Source organism: Leiobunum rupestre, chromosome 5 (genome assembly GCF_980474605.1).
Source record: "Leiobunum rupestre chromosome 5, qqLeiRupe1.1.hap1, whole genome shotgun sequence".
Taxonomy (NCBI): Eukaryota; Metazoa; Arthropoda; class Arachnida; order Opiliones; family Sclerosomatidae; genus Leiobunum; species Leiobunum rupestre.
In genome coordinates this window covers 54,468,321-54,483,344 of record NC_143388.1, presented here as the reverse complement: position 1 = coordinate 54,483,344, position 15,024 = coordinate 54,468,321, and positions in this window count along the sequence as shown.

The following is a 15,024-nucleotide window of genomic DNA, read 5'->3' as shown; positions in this document are numbered from 1 at the left end:
ATGGTTAACACTTAGATTGCTTAATCATGGATAAAAGTTAACTGAACGCCGACATATTCATTGGCATACATGTTTTAAAAGACTAGGAAGATTAATCGATAATATTTTTTGTAACTACGCGTTTGAAACTATTCTGATGTTTCAAGCTTGACTGTAAGAACACTTTAACGTGATTTACAAAACCTCATAATAAGGTATTAATATAATTGATATTCCACAGATGTTCGAACACACTTGCCAACAGAATTCAATCAAGATTTATTGGTAAACCCGTACATAGTTCAACCCCTTGAAATACAAGTTATAGAATGCAATATTATAAATATATATATATACCGAATAAACATGTATATTCCAAAGGATTTTCACAACGCCACTTATCTTTACTAATCCTCCAGGTAACCAGAATGTGTTTAACTATATACAAGTGATGAAAATTTCAAAATTTTACCAAAATCCAAGGGCTTCTCCTAAAGAGATCCCTGGGTTCCGCACGCGCCATTTAAAGATATCTTCATCGCTTTCACCAACCAGACAATGAAAGAGTATATGGGCGACTCTTCAGAGGCTTTCCTGCACAGCTTGCAGGCCTGTTCAAAACCAAACAACCGATGTTGCCTCTCTCCCGACAAATGGGCAGCCCGTTCTAGCGTCGAACAGGAGGCAGCTACACCAAGAACCAAGTTATTTTAAGGCCAAATCTAACTTCAAGTGGATCCGAAAATAATGGTTTTTTTAAATGTCGCACGTTTAAGGGGTGTTGACTATGCGATATTCGTACCGCTTAGGGCTATGGTGTTTATGTATTTCAAATCTAAGACTAATATCATGAAAATTTAAAATATAAGAAATATCCAAGTGGGGAAATGAAAAATGTAAGCACAAACCAAACAATTTTTTAAAATTTAAAAATCACGAACGACCAACTTTAGAAACAAATTTTGAAAAAGGCTACGGGCTGATTTTAAAGATTATTGGTTTTTAAAATAGTGCTAGTTTTTATATTTATGCATTCATAATTGAAGCTTAAATTTATTCGCAAAGTGTAATATTTAAAGACGTCAATTTCAAAAGCCCCTTTGAAGGTTTCGGCGGTTCTTATCAATGGCAATGCTAACACAGGAATATTTGCAGATAGCGGAAGAAAGCGAATTTCTAAAAACATCCAAATTTCACGGTCGGTCTGAGAAAAATATAAAAGGAAGTTAATTTATTAATATTTTGAAAGTCGACGTTAAGTTGCTTAAACTCATTCTTGAAGAACTTGTTGCTTAACGTAGTGCAGCTTCTGTCCTACAAAGACACCATATATTTTATCAATATTTGTATTTCTATAATCCAAAAACCTTCACAGTGCAAAAGTTAAAGTCGCAATATCGAATGAAATAGACGAACCAGTAATATTCGAGGCGGTTCAGTTGGGGATTATGTAGCGTCCGAATATGACTCTGAAATAGCTTCAGTGTAAAGCTTCCAAAATTTTATTACAATCTGATGAACCATGTTCTCAAGAGTGTTCGAACCTCCGTGGAAGGACCCTATATGATTAAGTACGCGCTATGTTGTGAGCTTCAGTTTGAGAAAAAATGCACTAAAATATTAAATTAAAAGATCGTTTAAAAATTGTAAAACTTCCGCAAATATAATTTGTATAAGAATTCCTTATTATTGTCAATTTATGTATAACGTAAAATATAAATTTGAAAAACTAGTAAACAGACTTGAAGACTTAAATTTATAGAATTTTCAGAGAGGGAAAAGTGTATTGTTAGTCGGAGAGCTAACACAACCATGACTTTCCACAAGGTAAAATTTGTAGCCAGCCAGGGGCAGCACTCTGTTTCTCTCTTACCCTTCTTGTTAACTCCAATTAATAGGAAAAAAAATTATCGAGGCGTGTATTGCAACTCATTTTGGAATAGACACTCTTCATTAGAAATATTGTAATCGTATTGTATTGATTCGACAGTTTCAACACCGATTCCAAACCAAAGGGGTTTCTTTTCTCCGCCACGAAACTAAAACGTAACCTATTAATTCAGTTTAAAAACCAGACCCGTTATTTTAAACCCATTAATAAATAATACCACCTAACTTACAAATCAAATTGAACGTAGGATAGCTATTTTAGTCGGGCCAATCCTAAGTACCATTAGCTCTCCCAAAACTAAACGAAAAAAAAAACAAATAATATCAACTCCCGAGCAGTGTTTTGCGACATAGTTTCTAAATGCAGAAAACAAAAGGCATTCATCATGTCTGTTTTAATATCATCTTTTTATTCCCAAAGCCCTTTTCCGGCTTTGAAATAAAGTATTTCAATTAATATTCATTGTCTGATTTCTAAAACAGAAATCCAATGACGCCACCAATAAAAAGATTTGGCCCACGAGTTAGTGTCAGGTTCATAGCGGTATTTAGAAAGAGGGCGTTTTTTAACCTTCTTTTCAGGTGGGCCCATCGGAACTTTTCGTTTAGTATTATTGCTTTCCTGGGGCGACTTTGGAGGTCGATTTTTGCGTTTTACGACTTTGACATTGGGATCTTTTTCAAAATCCATCGCGTCTTCAAATTCGGCATCAGACTCCGAAAACACGGATGGTTTTTTGAGTAAGGCGGTCGCGCGATCAAGCGAGGATTCACGAGACTTCGTTTGAGTCATATCAGTTGCGGAGGTTAGGCACTCAGCCGGACGAGTTTCAGTAACACCTGAGACGGATGAAACGATCGTAGGAACTTGATTGTCGGCCGTGGTTGAAGTTGAGGCGACAGTTTTTACTGTAGTAGGATCGGATGTAGTAGATTGACTTACCGCGGTTGAGGCGGATGTTGAGGTAGGTACGGTGGAGTTGTCTTTAGACGAGGAACGCTTACAGTTCCGAATGACGTGACCGGTTTCACCGCATGCCACGCAGCGAACCGGATTATTCACAGGAACAATAAACATCTCCTGGTTAATAAAGACGGTGAGAAATTCAGGAAGAGCGCGAAATGCGTCATCCGAGTCGAAGAGAACTGAAACTTCACGGCGAGCGCTTTTGATGTGCTTAAACTCGGGGCGAGTGACAGCGGCGGTGATGGAACGAACTGCGCCTTGCACTACGCCATAGCGCGATAGTATGGACGTTATCATCGTATCTTCTATGAGGGGGTTAATGTTAGACAACATCACCCTTTTCGGTGCAATACCAATAGGGATACATTCCAGCAATGCATTTCGAAAATTTAAGCCGTCGGCTAACAACTGGCGGGCCCAAGAAGAGTCCTTTATTGAAGAGAATTGTTACTTATTGATCAGAAAAAGATTTTTTAATTCTGCTGCTTTTGACACGTGGAAGCAATAGTAAGATTAACATTGAGATTAAATAAAATATTTAAGAATTTTTACGCCAAAGATAATGTTTCAAATTCATGAAAGACGTAAGTTAACTTCTCCTTACAACAGCCAGGTGAGTCCTTAGGGTATTACTAGGTTTTCATCGCAATTTTTAGGGCTTCTTACAATTTTCATGGCGTACGATATTGTCCATTCAGTGACTCTCTCTTTAAGGGGGGGGCGGAAATTAACGACACTGTGTGCGCGTCAAAGAGTTCTATCGAATGAGACCAACTTTTTTGCGGTCACTCTGTCTTTAAGGGGGTTGGTCGGAGGCGCCGGAAATTAACGGCACTGCGGGCGCGTCAGAGAGTTCTATCGAATGAGACCAACGTGTTTTTTTTCGGTCACTCTCCCTTTAAAGGGGTTGGTCGGGAGGGGCGGAAATTAACAGCACTGCGCGTGCTATCGTTTGATATAAAAAGTACCATCCTAAGTTAAAGAGTTGACGGTGAAGAGTGCGTATTGTTATTAACGGGGGTCAAAATTGTCCCCTTGTTTACCTGACAGACCTGAAACTGGCCATCGGGAAAAGTGGTGTAGCCCCACATTGTAATTCAAACTTCCCGCCATGCCCGTGTCACCCTTCTTTAAAATCCACTGAGGTTAGGGGAGGTCAAGTTTGAGGTTCACTTGACCTTAAACGCCGTAACTATACGTAAAATAACGCGGAAAAAGGAACGACAATTGCGACCACTCAACTAGCCAAATCCCCCCGCGTCGCTTAAAACGACTAGAAGTTCCAAGTATATAAATCTCTGGACCAACTATTCAAACTATGAAAGTGTACAACGCTAAAAGTTCAAGCATGAAATTCGGAGACGACGGCGCTACTCCGTTGGTATAGGCGGCGGTTTTGGAGATAACGCGACCAGCAGCTATCTGGGTTTGAATCCCGGTGTCGCCAAAAATATAAGTTATATAAAAAACTAGCCAAAAAGCACGCCTGACAGGCGGGCCCCCAGCTAATTGTGTGTTTCGAGGCACTCCACTCCAGTACGCCCCCCAACCCCCTTTCCCCATGGAATAATTTCCATGGCACCCTTTTCCCCATAGTCGAACCACCCTCCTCCTTTTACCCATGCGAGAATTGCCATTGCACCCATTAACCCTTAGTCGAACCACCGCGGTAAGGCCCTTACTCCACTTTTTCTCATGTTATAATTTGCGTGGTACCCACCTCTCCCTTTTCCCCATGTGATAATTACCGTGGTACCCACCTCCCCCTTTCCCCAGGTGATAATTACCGTGCCTCCCCTTTTACCCCATGTTATAATTACCGTGGTACCCATCTCCCCCCTTTTCACATGTGATAAATACCGTGGTACCCCCTCTCCGCTTTTCCCATGTGAAAATTACCGTGCTACCCTCTCCCCCTTTGTTCCATGCGAGAATTTCCTTAGTACTCCCCTCCCCCTTTCCAAAACGATAATTTCCGTGGTACCCTTTTCCCCGCAAGAACAACTCAAACTCGCAGTCGTATTAAACCCCTCTGTACCTCTTTAAGCCCCTGTATCCAATGGCTGATGCATAAAGGCCACGGGACTAACGTACGCCAAGAGAGCCACGGGACTTTCAAATCGAAACGACCCCGAAACCCTCACACCCTCCCCGACCCCACCTCACTCCTCCCACCTCCCCGTTGCCAAAACTCACAGGCCTTCTGAAACTACCCCATACAATCCTCCCCTCCGAAATTTGCGGCGGAAAGGGATAAAATTTCGGGTGTATTGCTGGTTGCAACAAACACGGCCGAACTCTCAGGGGCGACAGATTTTGAGCATTTTTCGAAACTGACATTTGTGTTACTTTTGAAAATTTGTAATAAAGAATTTAAAAACCAAATCGGAAATCAAAGCCGACTCGATGCGAAAAAGCGAACCGCAGCGTTCGTAAAGCGTTCGTAAAAAAATGCCACGCGACCCTCGCGCCCGTAACGTGAAAATCGTTAGAAAATCAAGAAATAAATCTCTCAAATCGGTTGACGAACGAACCTACCACCCAACCAACAACTTTTTATTATATAGACTAGCTGAAGGCCCGCCCTATGGGCGGCAAATACAATGTTTCCAAACCCCCCAGTAAGGCACTCCTCGCCCTTTTCCCCGTGCCAAAATTACCGGGGTACCCTTTTCCCTCGCTAAAATAGCACCCTTCCCCTTTTTCCCATGCGATAATTACCGTGGTACCCTTTTTTCAGTAAGGCACCCCTTCCCCTTTTTGCCATGCGAGAATAACCGTGGTACCCTTTTCTACCCAAAGACACTCATTTCCCTTTCCCCATGCGAGAATTACCGTGGTTCCCTTTTTCCCATGCGACAATTACTGGGGTACCCTTTTCCCCACTAAGGCACTCCTTCCCCTTTTTCCCATGAGATAATTACCGTGGTACGGTACTTTTTTCCCACTAAGGCATGCCTTCCCCTTTTCCTAGTGCGAAAATTACCGTGATACCCTTTTCCCCACTAAGACACCCCTTCCCTTTTTTCCCATGCGAGAATTCCCGTGGTACCCTTTTCCCCACTAAGGCACCCCTTCCCCCTTTCCGCGGGCGAGAATTACCGAGGTACTCTTTTCCCCCCGTCCCAAACTCCCCTGTACCCCTGTAAACCCCCACTAAGGCACGCCATCCCCTTTTTCCTAGGCGAAAATTACCGGGGTACTCTTTCCCCCCCCCGCGAAAATCACTTAAAAACTCGCCTTTTACCCTCGTCCCAAACTCCCCTGTACCCCTGTAAACCCACTGTATTCAATGGCAGATTTGCTTTCCCCTCATGACGAACAGAAAACTACGCTCGTCCTTTTGACCCGACTTCCCACTGATCCGCGGGCCGCTCTGCCTATTGTCGAACCACTTCAGCAACGAAGTGAAAGGGAGTCTCGGTTTCCCTCTGTTTCGCGAGTCGCTTTTTTATATATGTGATACGAAAAGAGAACGTGATATGGTGGTCCGAAAATCCAAAAAGCCCGTCCTACGGACAGGCCCTCAGCTAGTGGTGTATTTCGAGATGCACTAATTTATCACATAAGGTTATTTGTGGTATTGGCCAAAAACTCATATCTTTCTCGTCCCAAAAATCTATAGTAGAACCACCCCAGTCACCCCCGCCCCCTTTTCCCCACTAAGGCACCCCTATCCCTTTTTCCCATGTGATAATTACCGTGGTACCCTTTTCCCCACTAAGGCACTCCTTCTCCTTTTTCCCAAGCGAGAATAACCGGGGTACTCTTTTCCCTCGTCCCAAACTCCCCTGTACCCCTGTAAACTCCCTGTATTCAATGCCGGCCCTGTAAACCCGCTGTATTCAATGGCATATTCGCTTTCCCCTCATGACGAACAGAAAATTACGCTCGTCCTTGAGAACCTTGAAAGCCGCCGGACCAAAAACCGAAGGGCGAAAAGGCCTTAAAGTTTTATTATATTTATAAATATAAATAAATATAAATATAAATAATTTTTCACCGCCCCATCTACCGTGTCGTCGCTTTTCTACACCAAACAAACACTTAACGACAATCCGTCTATAGCAATAGTCCCACTTCGATATATATCTCGATGTGGAACTAAAAAGGGTACAAGTAGTCAGATAAATCGGGTTGTTTGTGGGAAATAGGAGATATAGTAATCAGTTTGCCTTATTCTGATAATCGTTAGAAGCCCTTTATAGAGCCGTATGAATTTGAAGAATGTATCGCAAAAAATATGTTTCCGAAAATTTTGCCACAATTTTCAAAATTCCTATGAGTTATATTTTAATGAATTACAATTTCGTTATTAAGAACATTAGTCTTAAAATGATATAAGAAGTTTAGGGTCATACGGGATGGCGTATACCATTAAGAAGGAAATTTTGAAGGCCTTTTATTGAAAAGTTATGTACAACGTATTTTGTGACTTGCGATTCAAAGAGTTGAAATGTACGATTTTATAATTGAAAATGTTGTTCAAAAGTTGCAAAATATCAAATTTCTGTCATGTCTCTTTATCCAAATCGACGATTTTTACTAATTCAAGAGAAGCAATATTAGTTTTTATTAAAATAACCTCTATCAGCAAAAGTTTGGAAAAACGTTATGTAGAAGGTTTGGTATGAACGTATTTTATTAAGCACATTTTCCGCTTGCCTATTTATGACAAAAAGTTAATCTAAAAAAAATCAACATTTTGGTGTAAATTTAACAGACATGAAAATTAATAAAACGGTTCCATCATATTTACTTTCGAAAATAGGGAATGCATATTAGATTTATGACGTTCCTGTAAACAGAAAGTCGAAAAGCAGTGAACTAGATTTCCTTTCATTATAGTACTCTATTCAAGGCCTTATGTTTTAAGAATTGAAAGATGATTCGAAAGGTTTTATGAATTAATTAAAAGTATGTTTTTAAACATGCCAGGAACAGAGAAAGTAAATATGTATATCAAAGTTATGGCAAACATGTGACCTACATTATGAAAATTAATTGAATCACCTGAGTTTATCAGGAATATGTTTTACATATATTTGATCGCATATAATGTTAAAAATTTCTCGAAGAACTTAAGAAACAGTGTACTTTAAATTAGGCACTAGATCGATATGGAAATCAAAGTAACATTTTCGCAATGGCTTAAGAAAAAGAGCTCGAAGCGGTTAGTTTAAGAAGTTTGAATACAATTTTTGATATTTAAATTGTTTCTGCAGCGTGTTTTAAATATGCAGTTCATTCCCTTTCTTGTCAAACTAATTTCCACTTATATTTCATTTACACATAATAAAAGGTAAGTATGCAGTACTATATCTAGGTATTGATCCAAGTTTTAAAAATATATAAATATTTATATTTGGAAAGCTTTCATTTCGCTAAACCTTTCAATATTTTTAAATCTACGGTGTCTTTCAATATATAAAAAAATGGCAGTACTCATATTTTTGGGAGTTGCAAAATTGATAATAAAACTATGTAATTTTTAAAAAAAGTTGTAGTTTCTTAATCGCATTTGGTTATGCTAAATTTGATTAGTTCGTATTGTTACTCAAATATCATTAAATTCAGAAAATTTATGGTTGTCTGAGTTTAAGATTCGACGTTGAATACTCTTTAATAAGCCGGTTCTATTTTCAGTATTGGTCGATATTTAGAAAGTGGAATTTACAACAGGGATTTGGAGATTCTGATAAGAGCAAGTGCACTTTGCGATAGTGTGATGTCAGAACCAGCTCCAATTGTTAGTTTGCCTTTCCTAATTTGGTTAGTGGAAAACTTAAAAAATCTACGGTTTAATTAAATTAAGTTTTGTCAAATGTTTTAATCAATCTTTAAGTTTTGAGAAGTCCCGCTATAGTTTTTAATAAGGTGTGGGAAAATCCTAAATTTGAATGTTAACTCTTATTAAATAACTTTGAACAAAATGTTTAAAAGAATTTCAATTACCTGACATTGTATGAAACATATGGCTTATTGCAAAAAATATCCATAAAGCACTTAATATTCTCTAATGCTGCATCTCATAAACCCTGAGGGATTTTTGGAACAAAGAAAAAAATCTGCATTTTATTAAATTAAAATAAACGAAATTTGAATTATTTATTATTTATTATTTAAATTAGTTTATTTTAGGTTTTTTTAAATATTTTAAAAACACGGTAAAATTTTACTATTATAAATATATGCATAAGCAGATGCAGACACGTTTAATGGCCTATCAAACTCCATTGATTATAAATATTTACTAAGATTTGGATCTCAACGACATGTCATGAACGAGAAAATCAAAATAGACTTTTTTCAGCACAACTCCTCTGTGATTCACGCTGAAACGAAACACACTTCCAGGCAGTGGCGTAACTATAGGGCGGCAGGGTTGGCAAAATGCCACGGGCCCCCGACCCGAGAGGGCCCTGGCGCAAGCGGCCGCGAGTTCAGAAATAGCCAAACTTTTTTTAACAAAATATTGTACCTAGGTGACGATTTTTACTGGGAGGGCACCATCCAAAGAATTTGCCACGGGCCTCAGGTGGTATAGTTACGCCACTGCTTCCAAGGCAAAATTTTAGAAAGACTCAGTAGACCAGGTGAATTCCATTCACCAGTCGCTCGAACATAACGCCAAAGTATCAATAAAATTTCTTATTTTGTGGCCTGATTTACTTATTTCAGGTTTCAAGCAAAAACATTACATTTCAGTGTTCTTTCTTTGGAAAGTTTAAATTATAATAGGAAAGAGCTTTTACGACAATATAATCTTTGATATTTAAAGATTATCTATGACTTTGAATTTTAGTGATATATTTTGCTATTAATTTAATAATTGAACGATTAATTTTTTTGGTTGGATTAACAGTTTTTTGGTGGAAGTTTAATTTCAATTAATTATACGGGCAAATTAATTTTTTGGGCAACTTTATTGTGAGCCCTAAAAAATTAGAAACCAGAAAGCAGTAAGTATTGCTACATCGACCTCAGAAATAAATTGGAAGGCTATACATTGTTTTTAAAACCCGAGATTTTTAATCATAATTTTAGGCTTGTGATCGAAATAGAAAATATAATTTTTACGTGCGCGCTTCGCGACGCATGCGGCAGGACGTTTTTATGCGTGAGTAACCTTCGGTTTCATATCATTTGTATATTACGTAGCTTAATGCATGCGTATTTCAATTACTTCTGCGGATGATTTTTCTCCTGGGTGTCCAATCAACCTGTCTTTATTCCAAGATGTACAGAAACGTATTACACACAATGGTCAATGATACGCTCCGCATTTTCTGACGTCACGGTTCAATACATTAATGGATCAATGAACTGTTTTTTTCTGTACGAGGTTTAATAACTTGTCAAATAGTTTTATTGGCAGCCATCTTTTTTGGAAAAATATATTTAGCATGTGGTTCATATTCAATCCGTTATTGGATCAATGAAGTGTTTATCCGATCAAGCTTATGTTTTTAGCAGTACATATTTGTTGGGGGTAAAGTTTCTAGGTTATAAGTAATAAGCTTTCGAAATCCTTCCCCCAGGTAAACAGGGAGGTGTGTACGTGTTTAAAATTTTCATGTGATTTGATAAGGGGGAATTTTTAATAATCTGTCAAGCGTTTTACCTACATTGAAAATCATTTCAGTGGCTATTTTTATAACGAATATATTTTGAATTAGTTTATTGCCATATTTCACTGGAAATAACCGTTAGGAAACTAAAATTGTTTGTTTCAGTATCGTTAGTTAAATGGATCAGTGATCTACGCGTTGAAGGTTGTTTTTGAGTAATTTGGTCTTAAACAAGTTGTCCCTTTATGAAGAACACGGTTCGTTAGATTATGAATAGAAAACGTTTATGTTCCAATCATTGTCGCCCCAAGTACGGTGTGAAAAACATTATAATTTTGATTACTCGTCTTTTTACATTAATAACTGCGGTTTTATATTTTTCGTTTATCAACCTAGCTGTCCCTATATGAACCTTTAAGTATGTTTAACGGTTTTGAAGTTATTTTTTTTAATTCTTCTATATATAAGCACTATACAAACCATAAATTTTAAAATGATAACGTATACATGGCTAAAACGTTGATCCCATGTATCAGAAACTAATATTTGATATTACCTTATAAAAAAACCATTACTAAATTTTCGGGTCAATTATCATTATTCGTTTACGTTGCCTTTTTAGTTTATTTAAAACTAACATTTTATATAACCTGTTATGAAAACCTTTACTTGACATCGAACATGTAATATTTGACCTTTGGCAGTTTACCTGATATAAAAAACAGCAATCGAACGTGAGTAGGAGTGTCTACCATCTTTGAGGGTTTTCCATGTAGAGGTAGAAAGGGGGTCGGAAATCCCCGCTTCCTTCCCCCCTCCCTAAACTAGGTCACAGGTGGCGCGGGGGGGTCGGCATTTTCCTCCCCATCGAGGTCATTGACCTCCGCAGAGTGGCGCGCGCTGATTGGCTGGCGCGGGGAGCACGTGGTTACCTGCGCGCTGATTGGCTGGCGCGTAACTACGCGGTGCGGGAACCACGTGGTTACCACGCGCGTGTACTGCGCGCTAATTGGCTGGCGCGAAATTATTCAAAATGGCGCTGATTGGTTGGTATTTTGGCGCGAAAAGGGGTCAGTACTCCTTTAAAGGAATTCCCAGGCTCGCTATACTCGGGCATTGTTAAAGTGGTGACAGGTTTGATTGATTACGAGCAGGTGTTTATCGAGGAATGCGCCGTTGCTAGGTTACCCAGTACGCTGTTAGAGACTCGGGGAATGTGTGACCTTGTAGCTATATAATAAAAACATTTTTTGGCGGGAATTTAGACAAAGGGTTAACATAAGTTTGTAACTCTCTTTTAACGGTTATTATATGAACTCTTAGTAATTTGGAAAATTCACGTGATTTGGCCGCCATCTTTAATGTCGCATATTCAAACGGGTAGGGTGGCCATCTTTGTTATTTACCATATTTACGTCAATTTTTTAACGCTTTTTAAACAAGTTGTTCCTAACGGATTTTTATATCGTTACGTACCTAGATGGCTCGAACTTGATTATTATGACATATACATCATATATTACCGTCACTTAACCTTTAATAACGACGCGAGGGAAAGCTTTCTAATTTATATTGAATACATTGCCACTATACGAAATATTTACATAAATTAAACAAGGTCGGTTCGCGCTCATGAAATTTAAATAAACGTTAATAATGCGGTAAAAAGCTAAGCCTAACAAATACTTTGTCGTCAAAACTACTGTTACACTTTTTGTTATAATCTCCCGCGTATTGACTTAATAATTATGGTATTTTATAGCGTCATATGAAATAACGGGCGGAAATAACTTACTTACGTGTTTAAGGTGAATCCTACGAAGCAAGAATTACATTTGTATAATAACCAACAAAACATTTACTAATAAAAAAATTATAAACTGAAAATGTTTTTGAAATATATTACGTCATTTAAACAATGACCAATCAAATCCCTTACGTCAAATGGACAATGTAATAGTATTATGTCAATTTATAACGCTACCAAGTAAAAACGGTTTTAAATGTGCGGTAGATGGCCAAGTCAAACAGCGATTTATAGTCCTCCTGTATTCATCCATATTATAAATATAACTCTTAAAATATAACTTAACATTTTTAAATACAAAAGTAAATTAATTAAAAAACGCAGCCGATACATTTAAGCGATCATACAAAATAGTAAGAAATCAATTTCATTACACGAAACATTTGTTTGATTTATAATACATTTTTAACGGTCTGCTACGTTTTACATTCTGTGATGTTAATTTGTTTGGGTTTTAGTTCTTTAACAATTAAACTACTTTACATCTAAAAAACCAATGTGTTGCTTATTTGAATTGATAATAAAACTTTTTTACAAAACTCAAAAATGAATAATACAATGTTATAAAATAATTTTCAACTCTGAACCTGAAATTAAATATGTTTGTCAAATTGTTACCATTTTTTTTAAAATTATCTTACATCCTTCTATGTGTAAAATAAAAAACTCTGATTTAAATTTAAGACTTTATTTTACAACATTTGTTGTTGACACAAAGGAACTATCGTTAATAACATTTAACACGCTATCAATAAAAACCACTAACTCGTCTATCGCCTTTAAGAATCCAGATTTTGGGGGTCGTTCCAAATGCATTTCGTGAGAATTATGCTCTTTTTGAAAATATCTCATTCTTTGTGCAATCAAATCCATTTCAAGTTGACGATTCATTTTTTTCAATTCTTTATTTATATGTTTAATCAGTTCATAGTCCTTGTTTTCTTTATAAGTCAATATTCCACAACAAAAACAAAACGAAACTAGTTTGTACAAAACGCGATGTGGTTGGTTCAGTACAGGTCGGACACAAAGGAATCTGATTACTGATCTCTCTCTCCAAGCCGTTAGCGCTCCTCTGATTACCGCGAACTATATCTCTCTCCACGGCGTTAGCGCTCCTCTGATTACCACGAACTATCTCTCTCTCCGCGTTTATCTCCATTGTTGATTTATTTAGAACAGGTGTTGAGCGGAGAATCCCCGTTAAATTCGTTAACCTCGCATGGTTTAAAAGTTCTCCACTTAAATATACGAAGTTTGAGAAAAAACTTTGACCACTTTTTTGTTTATTTAGAATCAATTAACATATCATTAGATGTAATTATGAAACTTTTCAAATTATGGAAAATAATGAGTTCAAAATAAATGGTTATAATTACTGTTTTACAAAAATGTGTTAAACCCGAAACGGTGGCATAGTTATTTCCGTAATAAATGATTTAAGTTTAGTTGAGAATGTATTTACGATAGCCGAAGCAACTATCAAAAGCATCGACGTCAAATTACCTAATAATAAAATTTACAGGATTATAGGATGTTACCGAGTAACAGTGCTCTAGAATTTATTAGTGATATGAATTCCAAATTGTCTTATTATACGAATATTGAAAATGTAATTTGGGCTGGAGATATAAATATAGATCTTTTATTGCCACACGAGAAAATAGTTACTGAGTACCTAAACGTACTACACGAAAACGGCTTTTTTCCATGTATAAATAACGCTACTCGAGTAACTTCCACTACTAAAACGAGTATTGACCACTTTTTCATTAAGCAAAACGTAAAAAATGAATCGTCAACTTGAAATGGATTTGATTGCACAAAGAATGAGATATTTTCAAAAAGAGCATAATTCTCACGAAATGCATTTGGAACGACCCCCAAAAACTGGATTCTTAAAGGCGATAGACGAGTTAGTGGTTTTTATTGATAGCGTGTTAAATGTTATTAACGATAGTTCCTTTGTGTCAACAACAAATGTTGTAAAATAAAGTCTTAAATTTAAATCAGAGTTTTTTATTTTAAACATAGAAGGATGTAAGATAATTAAAAAAAAATGGTAACAATTTGACAAACATATTTAATTTCAGGTTCAGAGTTGAAAATTATTTTATAACATTGTATTATTCATTTTTGAGTTTTGTAAAAAAGTTTTATTATCAATTTTATTCAAATAAGCAACACATTGGTTTTTTAGATGTAAAATAGTTTAATTGTTAAAGAACTAAAACCCAAACATATTAACATCACAGAATGTAAAACGTAGCAGACCGTTAAAAATGTATTATAAATCAAACAAATGTTTCGTGTAATGAAATTGATTTCTTACTATTTTGTATGATCGCTTAAATGTATCGGCTGCGTTTTTTAATTAATTTACTTTTGTATTTAAAAATGTTAAGTTATATTTTAAGAGTTATATTTATAATATGGATGAATACAGGAGGACTATAAATCGCTGTTTGACTTGGCCATCTACCGCACATTTAAAACCGTTTTTACTTGGTAGCGTTATAAATTTACATAATACTATTACATTGTCCATTTGACGTAAGGGATTTGATTGGTCATTGTTTAAATGATCTAATATATTTCAAAAACATTTTCAGTTTATAATTTTTTTATTAGTAAATGTTTTGTTGGTTATTATACAAATGTAATTCTTGCTTCGTAGGATTCACCTTAAACTCGTAAGTAAGTTATTTCCGCCCGTTATTTCATATGACGCTATAAAATACCATTATTATTAAGTCAATACGCGGGAGATTATAACAAAAAGTGTAACAGTAGTTTTGACGACAAAGTAT